The 23899-nt window shown below is 40.3% G+C and overlaps 1 protein-coding gene and 1 pseudogene across 1 annotated transcript in view; both read left to right on the top strand.

The window, feature by feature from the left end:
• Positions 1 to 23899, top strand: part of Mup20 (major urinary protein 20) — a 42807-nt gene that overhangs the window by 3940 nt on the left and 14968 nt on the right. The window lies entirely within an intron of this gene.
• Mup-ps21 (major urinary protein, pseudogene 21) lies at positions 18532 to 21808 on the top strand (annotated as a pseudogene).

Below are 23899 nucleotides of genomic sequence, written 5' to 3'. Positions count from 1 at the left end.
GGGCTGAGAGTGAGTGAATGAGGACTGCCTGAGTTTTATAACCAAGATCGTATCTTATGGCACCATATGTAACCTGAGTATCAGGATTTTGCCTCTCCTGCAGAAATCCCAAGCCCTGATGAGTACTGCCTGCTGTTTAGCTCTCCTGTGTTAGTAATGTATGAGGACCACAGGAGCATGGCACTTGCTGTATGATTCCTCCATCCATAGTCTCTTTTCCAACAAAGCATAGGAGAGACACATATTTCAAAGGCTATGCCTGCTCAACATGTTTCACGAAATGCTGAGGAAGTGGGATTGGGTGGGGGAGGCTTGGTGACTTGAGTCCCATTCAATAAAGAGAAACACTGTGTAGGTCCCCATAGCATACTCTGCCCCCTAGATCAAGAGATTAAATTGGCTCAACTCGGATCATGAAAAACAAGTTCATGCTGTAGTTTGCTAAAAGATGGCAAAACACTGTTGAAAAACCCAAAAAATAATGATGAAATATCTCCCTCTCCACAACTACCCTGATGGGTGGCTCTAAATAATTCTCTAACCAAGGCCTCCTAATTGGCTTCAACTACATCCATGGACTACAATGCCCAGGTTTTAATTTTTAGTCTTGGCAAAAATTTAACAGACTTATATAGTTAAGTAACAGTCCCAATACAGGACTCTGTTGAAGACAAAAAGCTTGACAGTGCTGTTATACCTCAAAAGGCCACAACCCAGGGAAAGGTAAAGAAAATATTTGGTTATTTCTAGGTCGACATGGCAGCTTGAGGTCACCCTAAATCCTCTCCCTTTCAACACTAAACACTTGGTAGAAATGAGATGTGAAGTAGTGAAAACATTCAAAGCCGAGGAAGAAATTCAAAACCTCAGACAGAAAACCCCTTTGTAAAGGTAAAAAAGACAGAGAGAGGTGAGGGTTGATACAGGAGATCTGTACAATTCTTTGTGATCTGGCGTAGATTACAGTTAAGGGAGCATAGAGGGTTGGGGAAAACTGTCACAAAGGACCAAGGATGCCACAGGAACATGCACCCTCAGAGGAACAAGGGCTGAAGCAGTGTGATTTTGAGGACAGATGCCCACCCTTACATGACAACCACCAAGAAGAGAACTACCTGTAGCTGCAGAAGTGACAGGACCAGCCATTCTAAAGATCAAAGCAGCTGCTGACACCTAAGGACTGACCCGACTGCTAGATTTAGGTGTTTCCACTTGAAAAAGCTGGCTTGATGCTCATGGTTGGCCTGAATATCTTATCAGGAATAAATATCCTAACAAAATATCAACATTAGCCACCATCATCCTGAGATGGCTAACACAAGATCATTTTGCCATCTAAAATGATGTCTATCCTCAGGCTAAAATCAGTGACAGCTACTTCTTTACCAATTGCAGAGTTAGCTTTATGTTTGTGTCCACTTATTATAAATAGAATATAATGGGCTATTTAATCACTGAGGTGTAATTCCTTAATTGCAACCAACATAGAGTTTCCTGAAACATCTCTGAACCCTAGAGGAGTTCCTTGCTTCATTCCTTTTATAAAGATTGTCAGCTCTGCACAGGCCCAGACAAGAAAGAGCTGTTTTCCCAGGAGTACTTTCACTCCCAGGGTGGGAAGTGAGATAGCCACTTTCTCTCCATTAACTCTCCAGGGAAGAACCAGCAAAGAGTGCTTGGGACACAGAAACAGGGGAGCAGATGGGACAGGATCCTTTCAGTCACCATCTACACCTGGAGGTTGTGCTGTTCCATAGCCCTCTGTACACTAGTTCAGCCAGGAGAGAACTGTACTCCCACGAGTACTGGCGCATGCTTACAGATGCACAGAAGGTACAAGCTCCAGCCAGAGACAGCAAGGCCATTTAACACCAGAGGTAACCAGATTGCAAAAAGCAAGGGTAAGAACCTTACAAACAGAAACCGAGGCTACTTGGCAACATCAGAACCCAGTTATCCAAACACAGCATGTTCTGGATACTTACAACAACTAGAAAAGGAAGGTTTGGAGTTAAAATCACATCTCATTATGCTAATAGAGGATTTTAAGAAGGATATTAATAACTTTCTTGAAGAAATACAGGAGAACAGATTTAAAAGGGAGAAGGCTTTAATGAGGAAACACAAAAATCCCTTTAAGAATTACAGGAAAGCAAAACCAAACAGGTAAAGGAATTGAACAAAACCACCCAGGATCTAAAAATGGAAGCGGAAACAAAGAAATCACAAAGGGAGAAAACTTGAGAGATAGAAATCCTAGTAAAGAGATCAGGAGACATAGATGCAAGCACCACCAACAGAATACAAGAAATAGAAGAGAGAATCTCAGGTAGAGAAGATACCATAGAAAACATTGACACAACAGTCAAAGAAAATGCAAAATGCAAAAAGATCCTAACTCAAAACATCCAGGCAATCCAGGACAAAATGAGAAGACCAAACCGAAGGGTAATAGGTATAAAGAAGAGCAAAAATTCCCAACTTAAAGGGCCATTAAATATTTTCAAATAAATTATAAAAGAAAACTTTTCTACCTAAAGAAAAAGATGCCCATCAACACACAGGAAGCAGACAGGACACCAAATATGTTAGACCAGAAAAGAAGTTCTTCCTGTCACATAATAATCAAAACACCAAATGCACAAAACAAAGAAAGAATATTAAAAGCCACAAGGGGAAAAGGTCAAGTACCACATAAAGGCAGACCTATCAGAATTACACCAGACTCTTAGAATTACATCAGACTTCTCCCCAGAGACTATGAAAGCCAGAAGATCCTGGGAAGAGATCACACAGACCCTAAGAGAAAACAAATGACAGCCCAGGCTACTATGCCCAACAAAAATCTTAATTACCATAGATAAAGAGACGAACATATTCCATGATAAAAATAGATTTACACAATATCTTTCAACAAATCCAGCTCTTCAAAGGATAATAAATGGAAAATTCCAACACAAGGAAAAGTCCTAGAAAAGTCTAGAAAGTAGTCTTTTAACAAACCAAAAAGAAGATAACCATCTTAACATAATTCCACCTCTAATAACAAAAATAACAAGAAGCAATAATCACTATTCCTTAATACCTCTTAATATCAATGGACTCAATTTCCCCAACAAAATTACATAGACTAACAGACTGGATACTTAAAAAGAACCCAACTTTTTGCTACATACAGAAAATCCAGGGGCTGGTGAGATGGCTCGGCAGGTAAGGGCACTGACTGCTCTTCCGAAGGTCCTGAGTTCAAATCCCAGCAACCACATGGTGGCTCACAACCACCCATAATGAGATCTGACACTCTCTTCTGGTGTGTCTGAAGTCAGCTACAGCGAACTTATGTATAATAATAAATAAATCTTTAAAAAAAAAAGAAAGAAAATCCACATCAGTGACAAACACAGAAACTACCTCAGAGTAATTAGGCTGGAAAACAATCCTCCAAGCAAATGGTGCCAAAAAAAATAAGTTGGAGTAGCCATTCTAATATCAAATAAAATTGACTTTCACTTAAAGTAATCAAAAAAGATAGGGAAGAACACTTCCTATTTATCAAAGGAACAGTCTACCAAGAAAAGTCTCAATTCTGAACATCTATGTTCCTAATGCAAGGCCACCCACATTCATAAAAGAAACTTTACTAAAGCTTAAAGCACACATTGTCACTCACACAATAATAGTGGGAGACATTAACCCCACACTCTCATCAATGGACAGATCCTGGAAACATAAACTAAACAGAGATACAGTGAATCTAACAGAAGTTATAAACCAAATTGATTTAATATATATCTGTTAAACATTTTATCCTAAAACTAAAGAATATACCTTCTTCTCAGCACCTCACAGTACCGTCTCCAAAACTAACCATATAACCAGTCAAATAACAGGCCCCAACAGCTACAAGAAGACTGAAATAATCCCATCCATCCTATCAGATCACCATGGACTAAGGCTGGTCTTAAATACCAAAAACAACAATGGAAAGCATACACACACATGGAAGCTGAACAACACTCTACTCAATGATAACTTGGTCATTGAAGAAATAAAGAAAGAAATTAAAGAGTTTTTAGAGTTTAATGAAAATGAAGCCACAACATATACAAACTTATGGGACACAATGAATGCAGTCCTAAGAGGAAAACACATAGCTCTGAGTGCCTCCAAAAAGAAACTGGAGAGACCATACACTACCAGCTTAACATTACATCTGAAAGATGTAGAACAAAAAGAGCAAATACACCCAAGAGAGTAGACAGGCAGAAATAATCAAACTCAGGGCTAAAATCAACCAATTAGAAACAAAAAGAACTATTCAAAGAGTCAACTAAACCTAGAGTTGGTTCCTTAAGAAAATCAACATAATAGATAAACCCTTAGCCAGCCTAACTAAAGGGCACAGAAGCAGTATCCTAATTAACAAAATCAGAAATGAAAAGGGAGACATAACAACTGCAACTGAAGAAATCCAAAATAACATCAGGTCCTCCTTAGGAAAAAAACCAAAAAAACCTATACTCAACTAAACTGGCAAATCTGGATGAAATAGACAATTTTCTAGACAGATACCAAGTACCAAAGTTAAATGCAGATGAGATAAATGATCTAAACCATCCCATATGCCCTAAAGAGATAGATGCAGTTATTAATAGCCTCCCAACCAAAAAAAAGTGCAAGACCAGATGAGTTTGGTGAAGAGTATAATTAGTACTTCAAAGAAGACCTAGTACTCCTTAAGGAAGTCCAAAAAATAGAAACAGAAGGACACTATACAATTTGTTCAATGGAGCCACAATTATTTTCATATTTAAACCACAAACACAAAGACCAACAAAGAAAGAGAAATTCAGGCCAATGTTCCTTATGAATATCGATGCAAAAAATGCTCCATAAAACTCTCGAAAACCTAATCCAAGAACACTACAAAATCATCAAAAATCATGATCAAGTAGGCTTCATCCCAGGGATGCAGACATGGTTCATTATATGGAAATCTATCAATGTAATTCACTATACAAACAGACTCAAAAGAAAATAATACACATGGTCATTTCATTAGATAGCTGATAAAGCATTTGAGAAAATCCAACAACCCTTTATAATAAAAGTCTTAGAAAGATCAGGAATTCAAGGGCCATACATAAACATAGTAAAAGCAATATACAGCAAAGCAGTAGCCAACATTAAACTAAATGGAGAGAGACTTCAAGCAATCCCACTAAGATCAGAGACTAGAAAAGGCTGCCCCTCTCTCTCCCTATTCAGTATAGTACTCAAAGTCCTAGCCAGAGCAATTAGACAACAAAAGGAGGTCAAGGGATGCAAATTGGAAAGGAAGAAGTCAAAATATCACTATTTGCAGATGATATGAGAGTGTACTTAATTGACCTCAAAAATTCTACCAGAGAACTCCTAAACTTGATAAACAACTTCAGCAAAGTGGCTGGATATAAAATTAACTCAAACAACTCAGTGGCATTTCTCTACTAAAAGGAAAAATAAGATGAGAAAGAAAGTAGGGAAACAAGACCCTTCACAATAGTCACAAAATATAAAATACCTTGGTGTGACTCTAACTAAGCAAGTGAAAGATCTGTTTGACAAGAACTTCAAGTCCCTGAAGAAAGAAATCAAAGATCTCAGAAGATGGAGAGATCTCCCATGCTCATGAATTGGAAGGATTAATATAGTAAAAATGGCCATCTTGCCAAAATCAATCTACAGATTCAAAATTCCAACTCAAATCTTCATAGAGTTAGAAAGAGCAATTTGCAAATTCATCTTTAATAACAAAAACTTAGGATGGCAAAAACTATCCTCAACAATAAGAGGACGTCTGTGGGAATCATCCTCTCTGACCTCAAGCTGTATCACAGAGCAATTATGATAAAAACTGCATGGTATTGGTACAGTGACAGGCAGATATATCAAAGGAATAGAATTGAAGACCCAGAAATGAATCCACACATCTATGGTCACATGATCTTTGACATAGGAGCTAAACCATCCAGTAGAAAAGACAGAATTTTTAACAAATAGTGCTGGCTCAACTGGCAGTTATTATGTACAAGAATGCAAATCAATGCATTCTTATCTACTTCTACGAAGCTCAAGTCCAAGTGGATCAAGGACCTCCTCATGAAACTAGATGCACTGAAACTAATAGAAAAGAAGTAGGGAAGAACCTCAGGCACATGAGTACATGGGAATATTTCCTGAACAGAAGACCCATAGCTTATGATTTTTTTTACCCTATTAAAAATGGGGTAGAGAGCTAAACAAAGAGTTCTCAAGTGAGGAATACCAAATGGCTGAGAAGCACCTAAAGAAATGTTCAGCAGTCTTAGTCATCAGGGAAATGCAAATCAAAACAATCCTGAGACTCTCACATCACTCAGAATAGCTAGTTCAAAAATTCAGGTAAAGGCAGATGCTGGTGAGGATGTAGAGAAAGAGGAAGACTCTTCCATTGCTGGTGGGATTGCAGGCTCGAACAACCATTCTGGAACTCACTCTGGAAGTTTCTCAGAAAACTAAACATAGTATTACCTGAGGACCCAGCTATACCACTAGTGGGCATATACCCAAAAGAAGCTCCAACATATAACTAGGACATATGTTCCACTATTTTCACAACAGCCTTATTTATAATAGACAGAAGCTGGAAAAAACCCAGATGTCCCTCAACAGTGGAATAGATACAGAACATATGGTACATTTACACAGTAGAGTGCCACTCAGCTATTAAAAACAATGAATTTATCAAATGTTAGGAAAACGGTTGGAACTAGAAAATATCATCCCAAGTGAGGTGATTCAATGACAAAAGAACACACATATTATGCACTCATTGATAAGTGGATATTAGCCCAGAAGCTCAAAATACCCAATATAAAATTCACAGACCACATGAAGCTCAAGGAGAAGTAAGATGAAAATGTGGATACTTTGGTCCTTCTTAGAAGGGAGAACAAAATACCCATAGGAGGAGTTACAGAGACAAAGTATACAACAGAGATTGAAGGAAAGGTCATTCAGAGACTGCCCCTCCAGGGATGTATCCCAAATACAGTCACAAAAACCAGACACTACTGTGGATGCCAACAAATGCTTGCTGACAGAGGCTCTAACAGGGCCTGACAAATACAGATGTAGGTGCTCTCAGTCAACCACTGGACTAAGCACAGGATCCCCAGTGGAGGAGTTAGAGAAAGGCCTGAAGGAGCTGAATGTGTTTGCAACCTCACAGGAGGAACAACAATATGAACCAGCATGTACCCCCAGAGCTCCCAGGGACTAAACCACCAACCAAAGAGTACACATGGAGGGACCCATGGCTCCAGCCCCATATGTAGCAGAGGATGGTCTTATCAGTCACCAGTGGGAGGAGAAGCCGTTGGTTCTGTGAAGGCTCTGTGCCCCAGTGTAGGGGAATGCTAGGGACAGGAAACTGGAGTGTGTGTGTTGGTGATCAGTGGAGAGGGGAGGGGATAAGGGGCTTGTAGAGGAGAAACCAGGAAATGGAATACCATTTGAAATGTAAATAAAGAAAATAAGTAATAAAAAAGAAAATACATGTAAAATAAAAGACAAAAAAGATGGTTATATGTTTGTGTGTGTGCATGCATGTGTATGCAGGTTCTTGTGCACCTGTGTGTGTGTATATGTAGAAGCCAGATGTTGATGTCAAGTGTCTTCCTCTCTCATTCTCCCCCTAGATTTCTGAGACAGAGTCTTTCTCTTCACCAAGAGCTTATGAATGTGGCTAGACCTACTGGCAAGCAAACCCCAGGATCTCCCTGATCCCCAGTGCTGGGATTACAGGACTTGCATCACTAGGCGTCTTCTGTGGATGCTGGGATCCAAGAGAGGTCCTCGGGCTTTCATGGAAAACATTTTAGTAACCCAGCTACCTCCCCAGCTCAGGTTCTTTCTGAGATGCCCCAGGCTGCCCTCAGGTGTTTCTTCACAACATCAGTAGTACTAGTAAACCCAACCCTATTTTACTTATAAATGTGCTCCTAGTGGCCATTCATGGGGTGATACTAAAATCTGAAGACAAACAGAGGATACTCTATGACCTAGGAGAAACAACCTAAGTCACAAATGCAATGCTTGGTTTGGAGCTGTGTATTTGGTAGGGGATAGAACCAAGGAAGTGTTTACATTTTAATCTGAGCTATGGGAGAGGATAAGAGGGTTGTTATTTCTCTAAGTCCCTTGGGAGTATAGCTTTAGGGAGGAAGGAAAGGTCCCAGTTACAAACATTAAAATATTCAGCTAGATTGACTGCTGTATCAAAAAGAGCCCAGGGCTGAGTGGACAACAAATAGTCAAGAGCTTGCTGTGCATTGTGAGGTCCTGAGTTTGATACCCAGAATCCACATAAAAGAGTTGAGCTTGGTGAAGCACAGTAGAGCATAGTCTAAATCCTATAGAAATTCTAATCTTGCTTTTCTGGTGTGTTGAGGTATCTAGGGCTTGCTGTGGTGTGAGAACTGGGCTCTGATGTTGCCAAGTAGCTTTGGTTTCTGTTTTAAGGTTCTTGCACTTGCCATTAGCAATCTGGTTATCTCTTCTGTTAGCTGGTCTTGCTCTCTTTGACTGTTACTTGTCCCTCCTGCAAGTCTGTGTGTCAGTAGTCCTGTGAGACCAGTTATTTCCAGGAGGAATTTGGGTATGGAGAACTGTGGCACAGGATCAGCATTGGGGTACTGACAGAAACCATAAGGATCCTGCCCTCCACTGTTCCTTGGTTCCTATGTCCTGATATCTCTGTGTGGGTCCTTCTTGGCCCAGGAATTTGAGCAAACTGGTGGTCTTACCTGTGTTCACAGGTGTGTCAGCACTGCTGGTAGACCAGCTCTCTCCTGGCAGGATTTGGGTATGGAGAGGAGTGGCACAGGGTGAGCCCTGGGGACTTGTTTGTTTTGGATGGGAGAATTTAATGACTGCTTTTATTTCCTTAGGGCTTAGAGGGTTATTTAAATACTTTACCTGATCATGATTTAACTTTGATAAGTGGTATCTATCTAGAAAGTCATCCATTTCATTTAGATTTTTCAATCTTATGGAGAACAGGCTTTGTAGGTCGTGCCGAATGATTCTTTGAATTTCCACAGTATATGTTGTTATGTCTCCCTTTTCATTTCTGTTTTTCATTTATGTGGGTTACTGTCTCTTTGCCTCTTAGGTTGTGAGGCAAAAGATTTTCTCATCTCTTTGAATTTTTTATAGAACCAGTTCTTGGTTTCCTTGATTGTTTGCATTCTTTTCTTTGTTTCTAACTTATTGATTTCAGCCCTGTTTGATAATCTCCTACCAACTACTCCCCTTGGGTATGCTTTCTTCTCCTTTTTCCCTGGAGCTTTCAGATGTACTTTTAAATTGCTAGTATGAGAATTCATTTCTTTATTTCTTCCTTGACTCGTGGATCATTGAGTAGAGAATTGTTCAGTTTCAATGAGTTTGTGGGCTTTCTGTTGTTTCTGTTATTGAAGTCTAGATTTAATGCATGATAGTCTGATAGGATACTAGGAGTTATTTCAATGTTCTTGTATCTGTTGAGATAACAAGACCAACTACTTTGTGACCATCTATGTGGTCAGTTTTGGAAAAGATTACATGAGATGCTAAGAATAAGGTATATTCTTTTGTGTTTGGGTGAGATGTTCTTTAGATATGTGTTAGGTCCATTTGATTCATAACTTCTTTTAGTTTCATTATTTCTCTGTTTATTTTCTGTCTTAATGACCTGTCCATTGGTGAGAGTGGGGTGATGAAGACCTCTACCTGTTTGATTGTATCTTCCTGTATTTCTTTAAGGAATTTATTCATTTCTTCTTTAAAGGCCTCTATCATCTTTACAAGATTGTATTTAATGTCATTTTCTTGTGCTTTAGTTGTGTTAGGATATCCAGGGTTGCTGTAGTAGGATAGCTATGCTCTGAAGGTGGCATATTTCAGTGGCTCTTGTTGGTTATGTTCTTATGCTGGCCTTTATTCATCTGGTTGTCCCTGGATTTTATAGGTATAACAGGTATCAGGAAATTGGGTCTAACCTGGATATTCCTGGTGCAGCAAGCCTCTGGTGGGCAGCCTTGTGCTGGACAATGGAACTCATGGGGCAGGCTCAGAGCAGCTGGTTGTGCCCCAGGTTACATAGAGGGCAGGAGATTGGGGGCAGGGGGTAGGGTCTAATCTGTATATTCCAGGTACAGCAGGTCTGGTGGAGGCCAGCAGACCAGTGTCTGGACAATGGAGCTGGAGTGGGGGATGGGCAGCACATAGCAAGGCAAATGGGTAGGCACCAGGGGACTCCACCTTGTATTTTCTTAAGGAGTTTGGACAAATTTTCACATTTTTTCCTCTGTCATGTAATATCAGAACAATTAAAAGAATATTAGTGGCTGTCATATTTAAATTTTGAGATATCAAAGAATGTCCCTTGAGTGGACATTACAAAATTTATGATGTATTTGTGGTTGTTTGAGGGATATTTGTATCTTCTTATACACAATTATGACTCTGTTAAATATACAATGCTTTTGAGATTGTTTATGGGATAGTTGTACCGGTATAATTGTGACCTGGCTATTACTTCCATTTGGAAGATACACATGACAATGGGATATATGATTGTGTGTCAAAATTGCAAGGGGTGGGCTTGTAATGACCATTTTTGTTATTAACTACATCTGGAATCAACTAAAACCTTAGCAGGTCAGTACACTTTCGAGAGATAATAAATCTATCTCTTTGAGAAACAAAAGTCAATTGAAGATGGAAGGACCCATTTTTAATTTAGATTTTTTTTTTTGAGGATCAAAGAAACACCTTAAAACTGGGCCATACCTACTGGTAGCAGCCTATATAAAAGACATGGAAGAAGGAAGCTCCCTCTAGAGAGTTTCCCCTTGCTCTTTTCAGCAAGTCTATTCCTTCATGACTAATAGGGCCTACTACTTTTTTTAAAATTAGATATTTTCTTCATTAACATTTCAAATGCTATCATAAAATTCCCCTTTATGCTCCCCCCACCTTCCTTTCCAACCCACCCACTTCTGCTTGCTGGCCCTGGCATTCCCCTGTACTGGGGCATATGATCTTCACAAGACCAAGGGCCTCTCCTCCCATTGATGGCAGACTAGACCATCCTCTCCTACATATGCAACTAGAGACACAGCTCCTTCATTAGGGGTACTGTGTTCCACCCAATAGGCCCTACTTCTTAGGAATTCTGACATATACTGAAAAACAGCTAAGACATCCTGTTAGTAAATTAGCTGAAGTACACAGTCTGTAAGCCATTCTAATAAACAAATCATGTACATGCTGTAAGTTTTATTCCTCTAGAGAACCCCACCCAATACAATATCACAGAGATATTGTATTTGGATTGGGTAAGAAGTAATGAAGGCATTTAGAAAGGAACTGAAAGAGTAAAACTGTGTGATGCCACATAAAGTGAGACAAACTGTCTAACCCCAAAAGGACCAAGAACAGTTTCCTATGGAGAAAGACCTCAACTATCTAAAATAACTTCAGTAGAAGAATCTAAGTTCAGAGATAGTGGTCTAGCGTGCTGGCGGTGAGTGGTGACTTGGCTACGATGACACCATAGGTTCAATTCTCAGCACTTGAAGAACAAATGAATATAACTCAAAGATTAGAAGACTATAATCAAGGCTTTTCATTGAAAGATTAGCTTGAAACATTTGTCATGAAAGATGAGATTAATCTTTTAAAGTAGATTAACAATGGATCCTTTGGAGCTGGAGTTACAGATGGTTGTGAGCCACCATGTGGGTGCCATAAACTAAACCTAAGTCCTCGGAAGGAACAGCCTGTGCTTTTAACTGATGATGCATCTCTCCAGTCCCCTGATTTGTTATTTATATTTATTTGCTATTCATACGTTTTAAGATTTATTTTACGTGTATAAGTGTTTTTGGCTGCATGTATGTCTGTTCATCACATATATGACTCATGTCTGAGGAGGTCAGAATAAGGTGTCAGACCTTCTGGAACTGGAGGTGTCGATAGTTCTGAGTTATCATGTGTAAGCTGGAAACTGAATTCAGGTCGTCTGTGAGGGCATCAAGTGCTCTTACTACTGAGCTATGTCTCCAAATTCAATTTTTCTATTTTTTAAAAGGACTATAATGATCACATGTTTTGTGCTCTAACTCTCCAGCTACTGGCTTCAATATATATAGGCTTCAATATATATATATGTGTGTGTGTGTGTGTGTGTGTGTGTGTGTGTGTGTGTGTGTGTAATATGTGTACACAGAGCACAAACCTAACAGGCACAAAAGAAAGGAAGCCCCTGCATTGTGGCTGTAGGAGACAGTGCAGCACTCAGCCTGGCCAGTAGAGGGCAATCGTGCCCTTGCTGCTCTTGCACTGTGAGTGCTCAACCAATTTCTTTTTTTTTTTTTTTTAATTAGGTATTTTCCTCGTTTACATTTTCAATGCTATCCCAAAGGTCCCCCATACCCACCCCCCCCCAATCCCCTACCCACCCACTCCCCCTTTTTGGCCCTGGCGTTCCCCTGTACTGGGGCATATAAAGTTTGCAAGTCCAATGGGCCTCTCTTTGCAGTGATGGCCGACTAGGCCATCTTTTGATACATTTGCAGCTAAAGACAAGAGCTCCCGGGTACTGGTTAGTTCATATTGTTGTTCCACCTATAGGGTTGCAGATCCCTTTAGCTCCTTGGGTAATTTCTCTAGCTCCTCCATTGGGGGCCGTGTGACCCATCCAATAGCTGACTGTGATCATACACTTCTGTGTTTGCTAGGCCCCGGCATAGTCTCACAAGAGAGAGCTATATCTGGGTCCTTTCAGCAAAATCTTGCTAGTGTATGCAATGGTGTCAGCATTTGGAAGCTGATTATGGGATGGATCCCTGCATATGGCAATCACTAGATGGTCCATCCTTTCGTCACAGCTCCAAATTTTGTCTCTGTAACTCCTTCCATGGGTGTTTTGTTCCCATTTCTAAGAAAGGGTAAATTGTCCACACTTTGGTCTTCGTTCTTCTTGAATTTCATGCTTTTGGCAAGTTGTATCTTATATCTTGGGTATCCTAAGTTTCTGGGCTAATATCCACTTATCAGTGAGTACATATTGTGCGAGTTCCTTTGTGATTGGGTTACTTCACTCAGGATGATACCCTCCAGGTCCATCCATTTGCCTAGGAATTTCATAAATTCATTTTTTAAAATAGCTGAGTAGTATTCCATTGTGTAAATGTACCACATTTTCTGTATCCATTCCTCTGTTGAGGGGCATCTGGGTTCTTTCCAGCTTCTGGCTATTTATTATAAACAAGGCTGCTATGAACATAGTGGAGCATGTGTTCTTCTTACCGGTTGGGACATCTTCTGGATATATGCCCAGGAGAGGTATTGCGGGATCCTCCGGTAGTACTATGTCCAATTTTCTGAGGAACTGCCAGACTGATTTCCAGAGTGGTTGTACAAGCTTGCAATCCCACCAACAATGGAGGAGTGTTCCCCTTTCTCCACATCCTCGCCAGCATCTGCTGTCACCTGAGTTTTGATCTTAGCCATTCTGACTGGAGTGAAGTGGAATCTCAGTGTTGTTTTGATTTGATCCCTGATGATTAAGGATGTTGAACATTTTTTCAGGTGCTTCTCTGCCATTCGGTATTCCTCAGGTGAGAATTCTTTGTTCAGCTCTGAGCCCCATTTTTTAATGGGGTTATTTGATTTTCTGGAGTCCACCTTCTTGAGTTCTTTATATATATTGGATATTAGTCCCCTATCCGATTTGGGATAGGTAAAGATCCTTTCCCAATCTGTTGGTGGCCTTTTTGTCTTATTGACGGTGTCTTTTGCTTTGCAGAAGCTTTGCAATTTTATGAGGTCCCATTTATTGATTCTTGATCTTACAGCACAAGCCATTGCTGTTCTGTTCAGGAATTTTTCCCCTGTACCCATATCTTCGAGGCTTTTCCCTACTTTCTCCTCTATAAGTTTCAGTGTCTCTGGTTTTATGTGGAGTTCCTTAATCCACTTAGATTTGACCTTAGTACAAGGAGATAGAAATGGATCAATTCGCATTCTTCTACATGATAACAACCAGTTGTGCCAGCACCATTTGTTGAAAATGCTGTCTTTTTTCCACTGGATGGTTTTAGCTCCCTTGTCAAAGATCAAGTGACCATAGGTGTGTGGGTTCATCTCTGGGTCTTCAATTCTGTTCCATTGGTCTACTTGTCTGTCACTATACCAGTACCATGCAGTTTTGATCACAATTGCTCTGTAGTACAGTTTTAGGTCCGGCATGGTGATTCCACCAGAGGTTCTTTTATCCTTGAGAAGAGTTTTTGCTATCCTCGGTTTTTTGTTATTCCAGATGAATCTGCCGATTGCCCTTTCTAATTCGTTGAAGAATTGAGTTGGAATTAACCAATTTCTTAAGCTTCATCATAGTTCAGGTGTCTAATGTGGTGAAGTTCTTCCTTATTCAGACATAGATGAGCTTAACAGAGTAATGCATGTGTAGTTACAACAGCCATGGTGTGGTTGCTGTATCTGTCCTATTATCTCCAGAGTTTCAGTCCTTACCTTGTCAGTAGTATTTGACAGGCACCCTTCATGTCTTTATATATCTAATTAAAATTTTACTGCCTAGGGGATGGATTAAGCTGCTTGAAACTAATCTGAGCACCACAACCAAGTAGCATGAAATGTCAGACACATTGAAACTTCTCTGCACTACAGAGTTTAGTTTTTTTGTATTTATAAACAAATGTCTGATACTAGATTTATAGTGTATTTGAACACTGGATTTGTTTGATTCTTTTAAAATATCCATTTCAAGCAGGTCCATTCCATATAGTCATTCAAAAACTATTTAAATTTCCTTTGCATCTAAATAAAATCAAAGTGATCATCTTTTCAGAAAACCAATTGTCAAACTTACAATGCAATTAATTCTGAATTGCTGTTTATCAAATTAATTACAAGGGATAAAGCCAGTGATTGCCATATCATCCACTTAGAAACATATAATAAGCCCATTTTTAGCATTTATTTTGCTTTTTTTTTAAAGATTAATTTTAGTGCCTGTGTGTGTTTTGGTGTGTCTGTGTGTGTCGGTATGTGTGTGAGTATGTGTGTGCATCTGTATGTGTGTATCTGTGTGTGTGTGTGTGTGTGTGTGTGTGTGCAGGTGCATGTGGAGGCCTGTCAAGGTTACTTGGCTGACAGGAGGTTGTGAGCTGCTTGGCATGGCTGCTGGAAACACTTCCATTCATCTGGTCCTCTGGAAGCATTGTTTGGAGAGAGTATTAATGACTGATGCGCCTCTCCAGACCTAAGCACTTCTTTGGGCATTCAGTTTTAAAGTTTTCACATCCGTGTTTAAAGTGCTTTTACATTCTGAAATTTAAAACCACTTATCATGCTTCAGATGAAAATGAATTTACATCCGCAGAAGGATCACCACCATTGAGGTGAACTGTATCAACTGCCAGCACAGTCATTTTACACCTATAAAATGCAGTTATATATGGTTCCATTCAATGTATGCCAAGGGGGAAGTCCTGAGCTTAATATATAAAGCTATTTGCAACATGACACACAGAAAATTATGAATAATGAAGAAAGAAGAAGAAAAGAAAGACAGAAGCCAGACATGCCTACATCACAAAGGTTTAAAATAGCATCTTTATGGGTGTATCATTGTGGTAACTCTCATGCATCCAGCGTCTGTATATATCAGTCAACAGTACATCAAATGACTTCATACCCACTTGTACATAGGGATACAGTCATCAGGTTTCAAACCATTGGCCAGATGCGTTATTTTTATTGCTTCTCATGAACAGTTGGTTTTTGTTTGGTTAAGTTTTTTTGTTTTGTTTTGTCTTTTTTTTTTTTTAACCTCATTAGTAACTTTCCTGGGTCATTGCTTTTATTTTTGTTTTTGTTTCAACTTGACACAGGCTAGAGTTATATGGAAGGAGCACCATCAAGTGAGAAAATGCCTCTATAAAACTGATTCAGGAGAGCCCAACTCCGTATGGAAATACCACCCTGGGCAGGGGGTAATAAGTTATATAAGAAGGTAGGATCATAATCCACAGGGAATGAGTCAGGAAGTAACAATTCCCCTAAGGCCTCTGCTTTAGTTCCTGCCTCTGAGTTCTCACATAGAATTACCCCCCCCCCCAGCCCTGCACCCCTAGCTCCCCTCATAATGGACTATAAGCTAAAATAAACCCTTTGTTATTCAGGTTGCTTTTGGTCATGATATCGATCACAATAACTCTAACCTTTATCTATAAAAACATACAGAAAATACTAATTTGTTCTTGGAAATTATATCTTGAAAACACCATGTAGTTTCTCTACAAATGTCTGTCTCATTCCAGCTATATGAGAGTAAGCTTATATGATCTCTTGCCAGCATGTTCCAGTCACTTCCATCATGATCTACTAGCCTAGAGGTTCTCAACCTTTGCCATGCTATGATCCTTTAATACAGCTTCTTCAACTTGTGGTGACCTCCAACCATAAAATTATTTCCTCGCTACTTCATAATGGTTATTTTGCTGCTGTTATTAATTTTAATGTAAATATCTGATATGCAGAATATAGGACATGTGACCTCCAGAGTATCAAGACATAAGAATTTATAACTGTCTGTGGGGTCAGGACCTACACGTTGAGAACTGGTATCACCTTCTTTCTCTCTTCCCCTGCCTTCCTTTCGTCATTTGATCTCTAAATGTAGCCAGATGAACTTTAAAAGCACACCTCTGCCCATGTTCCTACTGTAGTTCTAAAATGTTTCAGTTACTTCCTATTTACACGAAAACTGACCGCTAACCAAGCTCCTCTTGGACCCACATGAATTGACATGGGCTGAGCTGTGCCCCCCAGAAATATATACATTGGAAGCTTTCGAACCACAGTGTCTAAGGGTGTGATTTAGTGCAATTATTGTAAGATGAGGTCACTAGGGTGAACACTAAGATGATATGACCAGTGTCCTTAAAATGAAAGACTAGGATGCAGGCTGGATCAGACAGGATACTTCCTGAAGACCCCAGAAGGCAGCTGCCTATGATTCAACCAATAAGAAATATCTCAGAAGAAGCAAGCCACACTGAACACCTTGCTCTCAGAGTTCTATCTAGCTGCCAGAAATGAGAAAGTTCAATTCTTGCTGTTGAAGTCGCCCATACTGCATGACTTCATAAGGGCAGCTCCAGCAAACTGACACACCCCTCTTGCCAGCCTTGACTCACTTCATAACTTCTGTACTGGCTGTGCTCCTGCAAGGTTTCCTTTGGCTATATGAACTACTTGTGCTCTTATTGCCATGGCCTTTGTGTGTGTGTACACTCCCCACGCCCTAGACAGCCCTCTGCCCACTTCCTGTTGGTCTGGTTAATTCTTTCCTATTTTAATAGATTATTTTATGTGTGTGACTGCTTTGCTTGCACGTATGTCTGTGCATCACATGAATGCAGTGCACACGTAGGGTGTCAGATACCCTGGAACTAGAGTTATGGATTCCTGTGAGCTACAATGTCAGGGGTGGGAATTTAACCCAGATCTTCTGAAAGAACAGGCAAGTGCTCTTATCCAGGAGTGATCTCTCCAGCCTCTCCCTCTCCCTTTTCATCCTGCTTTCCCTGTTCAACATTTAGTGACTGAATGCTAACTCTGTGCCTGCCATGTGCTGACCTTTCTGAGCACTTATAGTGTGTACGCCTTGTTCTTGGCCTCAGATTACATGTTCCCCTGAGTCACATAACTTTGTATTGCAATATTCCTAAACAGATACCTATTGTGGAGAAGACTCAAGACCTCTTAGGAAAAGACTATCTTGTGGGGAGCCGCCCTCACATTCGCCGTTGCAAGATGGCGCTGACATCCTGTGTTCTAAGTGGTAAACAAATAATCTGCGCATGTGCCAAGGGTAGTTTTCCACCCCATGTGCTCTGCCTTCCCCGTGACGACAACTCGGCCGATGGGCTGCAGCCAATCAGGGAGTAATACATCCTAGGCGGAGAATAATTCTCCTTAAAAAGGGACGGGGTTTCGCCATTCTCTCTCTTGCTCTGGCTCTTGCTTCTTGCTCCTGAATATGTAAGCAATAAAGCTCTTGCGCTCTTGCCCTCGCTCTTGCTCTCTTGCTCTCCCGCGCTCTGGCTCTGATCTGTGAATTGTAACTTCCGACACAGAATGTGCTTTAGGGAACTCTTCGATCCAAGTGGGTCCTTTGAGTGATTGGGTATAGCGCCCCAATCTATTAGACAAATGAATGGCTCCAGACCTTGAAGTAAGACCAGATATTCAGATCAAACAATGTTTGGGGATCTCTGTTTTCACTGAGAGGCAGGGGCAGTATGCTAAGTATTGTGACAACTGGCATGAGATCTACCCCTGTTTATGCTCAGTCCCTAATCCGTAGGCTGGAGTTCAAATGGAAACCTGTGCATGTGGTATCCCTGCATCTTCTCCCTTAACCATTTGCTTATCTATTACAGATTAATGGGGAATGGCATACTATTATCCTGGCATCTGACAAAAGAGAAATGATAGAAGAACATGGCAGCATGAGAGTTTTTGTGGAGCATATCCATGTGTTGGAGAATTACTTAGCTTTGAAATTCCATACTGTGTAAGTGAGATGCTCCTAGCTAAGAAAGAAGAAATGAAAACCTGGTATGCTCTCATGCCTACAAACACTTGGGATTGGGGGAAGTGAGGCCTCTCAGTATGCACTTGTGCACACACATACTGAGTCTGTATTCAAAACTAGAACACTCCATGTGACACTGAACCAAGATCTCATAACATGGTTTTTTTCAAAAGTCAGAGACAGTTGGTGACAGAAATTCATTCACTATGAGTTCTATAAGGAAAGATCAGAGACACTTCTGAAACCTCATTAATGAGACACTATATGACAAGTTAAGATTATGTTATCATGAATTCAATTTTTCTTGCTAGTTGTTAGCCAACGAAATTCACCCCTTAATACTTGCGTTTTCCTGCAGTAAAGAAAATAATAATAATTCTCCTCTGTGGATCTGGGACGCACATCAGGCAACTTTTACAGAGTGATAATTTGAGGCAGATGGTAGAAATCTGGCTGATAATTTACACCACTGGCTGAAGCACAGCATTGTTGAAACTTGGAAGTAGTTGCAGTTGTAATAGGGATGAGAAGTGATTGTCGTTTTCTTTTTCAAAATAATAGGCAAAATTGTGATTGGTAAAGCATAAGATATAAAGGAAATAATGTAAATAAAACCCTTTTGTTAATTTTACAAAAATATTCAAAAGTTAAATGGAATCAGAAACTGGAGTTAAATACAGTGTAGTGGGTGAAGAAGCCAGCCATATCAAACTCCCTTACACACCAGCTCACTCTGTTTTACAGTATAGATGAAGAGTGCTTCAAAATATTTTTGGTTGCTGACAAACCAGAAAAGGATGGTGAATATTCTGTGACGTGTGCATACATAAAATATCTATATATCTATCCACAAGATGATTAGTAAACCTTAGTACTTTGTGTGTGTGTGTGTGTATGAGCAAGTGTGGGTGAGTGTGTGTGTGTGTGTGTGTGTGTTTTGCTGGAGTTTGAACTAAGAAACTTGCACTTACATGTCGAATGGGTACCATCTAATAGCTAACACCCTGTAGCAGGCCAATGGGATGAGTAGGAGGTAAGTGAATCTACTTGAAACTACCCGTGGGCTAGCACTGGTGCACATCACTCAGGGTATAGGAGCAGATAGTTGATACAGCAAGCTTATGAAAGATAGAAACATGTTGCTTGAATTTGCTGTGGGAGGTAAGTAAACCTAGGAGACAATGAGAGAGTGGTGCTCCTGTAGTTAATTGTTCACTAGTGGTCTGGACCTCTCAAAGCCACTTTTCTTAGAAGTTCCTTCTTGAAGTTCAGAAAGCTACAGACATAAAGCATCAGACACTTCAACCATCTCTTCCAGGATATGTATTTTCATGATTTTATGTTTGGGGTAGAATAAGATAAGGGTATCCTTCATTTCCAGCAAAACAAAGAATTGCTGAGCTATGTCCCATTTCCTCCACAGATGATGGATTCAATTCATTTACTATACTTAAGACTGACTATGATAATTATATTATGATTCATCTCATTAACAAAAAGGATGGGAAAACCTTACAACTGATGGAGCTCTATGGTAAAGTATTATCACACAGACACTGATCTTGGAGTGCAAAAAGAAGGAAGAACCTCTAGCTTTAATATGGTCTTCTCAGCTAGGTTATGACTCTTTCTCACCTCCTGAAGATTGATTCTCACCTCCATCATCCCTCGACCATAGTGATCGAAGCACTCTTTAATGTCTCACGGAGGTAGGATATTCTATGGATGCCAAATCCAGGAGAGATCATACCAACGCCTGTCAATCATGTTCCCAAACATTTACCATCCTTATGGGGAAGCCCCTGTCCCCTCACTCAGGCTGTGGTCAATGCACACAATATAGCTGCTACACTCACTATTGCTCTTCTCACAGGCCGAGAAAGGGATTTGAGTTCAGACATCAAGGAAAAGTTTGCACAACTAAGCGAGGAGCATGGAATCGTTAGAAAAAATATCATTGACCTAACCAATGCCAGTAAGTCAGGATTCATTTATTTTTCTCATCCTGAATATCTTATCATAGAGGAAACAAACCCAGTTGGCTACTAGTTATTTTTGAATGCTGGAGAGTCCTATCTTTTCTCTTGGGGAAATAAAGTGGACCTGGAACCTGAACATGTTCTTGTTCTCACACTACAGATTGCTGCTTCGGGGCCCGAGAATGAAGAATGGCCTGAGCCTCTAGGTGGGCAATATCCAATGAGAGCAAGGAGGAGGTTTGGTGGTCATGAATAAGGCCCTTCCCAAAGTATTAGTATTGTGCCCCCAAATTACAATACAAAATGTTTGATAAGGAATCTTTAAGGAAAGCTTGAAAATTGGCTCTGAATTATCTGGATTGGTGATCTAGTCATACTTTAAGCTTTGAAGTAAAGTGACCCAAGTACGTAGGCAAGAAAACAAGGATTTGAATTTGACATAGTTGATGTATGCTTATGTGAAAAGGGCTCAGCGAAGGGTTCAATATCATTAACAGACAGAGTAGCAGGATGTGATATAACTGCTCTTCAGTGTCTGTGGTCCCCCTCCATCCCACTCAAGATAATAACATCTTAATCTGAACTCTGTACAACCTTGGCTTCTTACCTGGGAGTGGATGTACCTGATCACCACTTCTCAACCAGTCTGGAGAGCAGACTCCTCTGGCCCTCCCTTCTCATCTAGTCTAAGACTTCACTCATATAATTTTTGAAGACTTTAAATGTATCCGAGGTGCTTTTCATTGTTCCACAATTTACCTAACATTCTTCAGAGTTTCTTATGACAACAGTTGTGAAACAAGCCTCAGATTCCATTATGGTCATTTATTCAATCAAAGAAGTACTTAAGGAGTTTCTGTATTCTTTCTTCCTGGCTTACACAGTGTTGAGTGGAGACTTCTTACCAGGACTCCAGCATAATTCCTTCCTATTCATACAACATCTGATAACAAGTTCTGTGATCTGCTTTCCATCGTGTCTCACAGAGAAGTCCAATCCCTGTCTCTCCAGCATGTTACCTAGGATAACTCATCAAGAAGCTTTCTTTAAATTTCTCTTTGACAGACCCATGACAATTCTCCATGAATATCTTCCTCTTCCTGTTCAATAAATGATTACACTTGCACTTAAATATGTATCTGTGTCCAAAACTAAATGTGGGGCTGACAGTGTGTGAATGAGGACTGTCTGAGTTTTATAACCAAGATTGTTTCTTATGGCCCTGTATGTAATCGTCCCTGCAGCAATCCCAAGCCCTGATGAGTACTGCCTGCTCTTTAGCTCTCCTGCTTTAGTGCTGTATGAGGACCACAGGAGCATGACACTTGCTGTACGATTCCTACATCCATAGTCTCTTTTCCAACAGAGCATAGGAGAGACACATATTTAAAAGGCTATGTCTGCTCAACAGTTTCTGGAAGTGCTGAGGAAGTGGGATAGGGTGGGGGAGTCTTGGTAATTGGAGTCCCATTCAATAAAGAGAAAAAGGTGTCTAGCTCCCCATAGCATACTTTGGCCCCTAGTTAAAGAGATTAAATTGGTTCAACTTGAGTCACATGAAACAATTTCTTGCTGTAGTTTGCTAAAAGATTGCAAAACACTATTGAGAAACCCAAACAATCATGATAAAATACCTCCCTCTCCACAACTACCCTGATTGGGGGGGGGGGGGGGCGTCCAAATAATTCTCTGACCAAAGCCTCCTAATTGGTTTTAACTACCATCCATGGACTACCATGCCCAGGTTTTTATTTTTAGTCTTGGCAAAAATTTAAGAGACAAAACAAATTGATCACAAACTATGCTATCATTAGGAATACTTATATACTTAAGTAACAGTTCCAATACAGGACTCTGTTGAAAACACAAAAAGCTTGACAATGCTGCCATACCTCAAAAGACCACAACCCAGAGAAAGGTACAGAAATTATTTGGTTATTCCTAGGTCGACATGGCAGCTTGAGGTAATCCTAAATCCTCTCCCTTTCAACACCAAACACTTGATAGAAATGAGATGTGAAAGAGTTAAAACATTCAAAGCCAAGGAAGAAATTCAAAACCTGAGACAAAAAATTCCTTTCAAAAAGTGAAAAAGACAGGGAAGAGGTGAGGGTTGATACAGTAGAACTCTACAATTCTTTGTGATCTGGGAGTAGATTACAGCTAAGGGAGCATAGAGGGTTGGGGACAACTGTCACTAAAGCCCAAGGATGCCACATGAGCATGCACCCTCAGAGGTACAAGGGCTGAAGCAGAGTGATTTTGAGGACAGATGCCCAACCTTACATGACATACAGAAAGAAGTCAACTACTGGTAGCTGTTGAAGGGACAGAACAATCATTCTAAACATCAAAGCGGCTGCGGACACCTAAGGACTGGCCTGACTGCTAGATCTAGGAGTTTCTACTTGAAAAAACTGGCTTAATGCTCATGGTTGGCCAGAATGTCTTATCAGGAATATATAACCTAACAAAATATCTACATTAGGCACCATCCTCCTGATATTGCAAACATAAGATCATTTTGCCATCTAAAATGGTGTCTGTCCTCTGGCTAAAATCAGTGACAGCTACTTCTTTACCAATTGCAGAGTTAGCTTTATGTTTGTGTCCACTTATTATAAGTAGGATATACTGTTCTATTTAATCACTGAGGTGTAATTTCTTAATTGCACCCAACATAGAGTTTCCTGAGACATCCCTGAACCCTACAGGAGTTCCTTGCTTCATTCCTTTTATAAAGATTGTCAGCGGTACACAGGCCCTGACAGGAAAGAGCTGTTCTCTCAGGAGTGCTTTTACTTCCAGTCTGGGAGGTAAGATAGCCACTTTCTCTCCACTAATTAACTCTCCAGGGAAGGACCAGCAAAGAGTGCTTGGGACACAGAAACAGGGGAGCAGATGGGACAGGATCCTTTCAGCACCACCTATACCTGGAGGTTGTGCTGTTCCACAGCCCTCTGTACACTAGTTCAGCCAGGAGAGAGCTGTTCTCCCAGAAGTACTGGCACAGGCTTACATGTGTACAGAAGGTACAAGCTCCAGCCAGATACAGCAAGGCCATTTAACACCACAGGTAACCAGATGGCAAAAGGCAAGGGCAAGAACCTTACAAACAGAAACCGAGGCTACTTGGCAATATCAGAACCCAGTTATCCAAACACAGCAAGTCCTGGATACCTCCAACAACTGGAAAAGCAAGGTTTGGACTTAAAATCATTTC

This window comes from Mus musculus, chromosome 4 (assembly GCF_000001635.26).
Source record: "Mus musculus strain C57BL/6J chromosome 4, GRCm38.p6 C57BL/6J".
Classification (NCBI taxonomy): domain Eukaryota; kingdom Metazoa; phylum Chordata; class Mammalia; order Rodentia; family Muridae; genus Mus; species Mus musculus.
The sequence above is the reverse complement of the archived record's forward strand: the minus strand, read 5'-3'. Positions and strand labels throughout refer to the sequence as shown.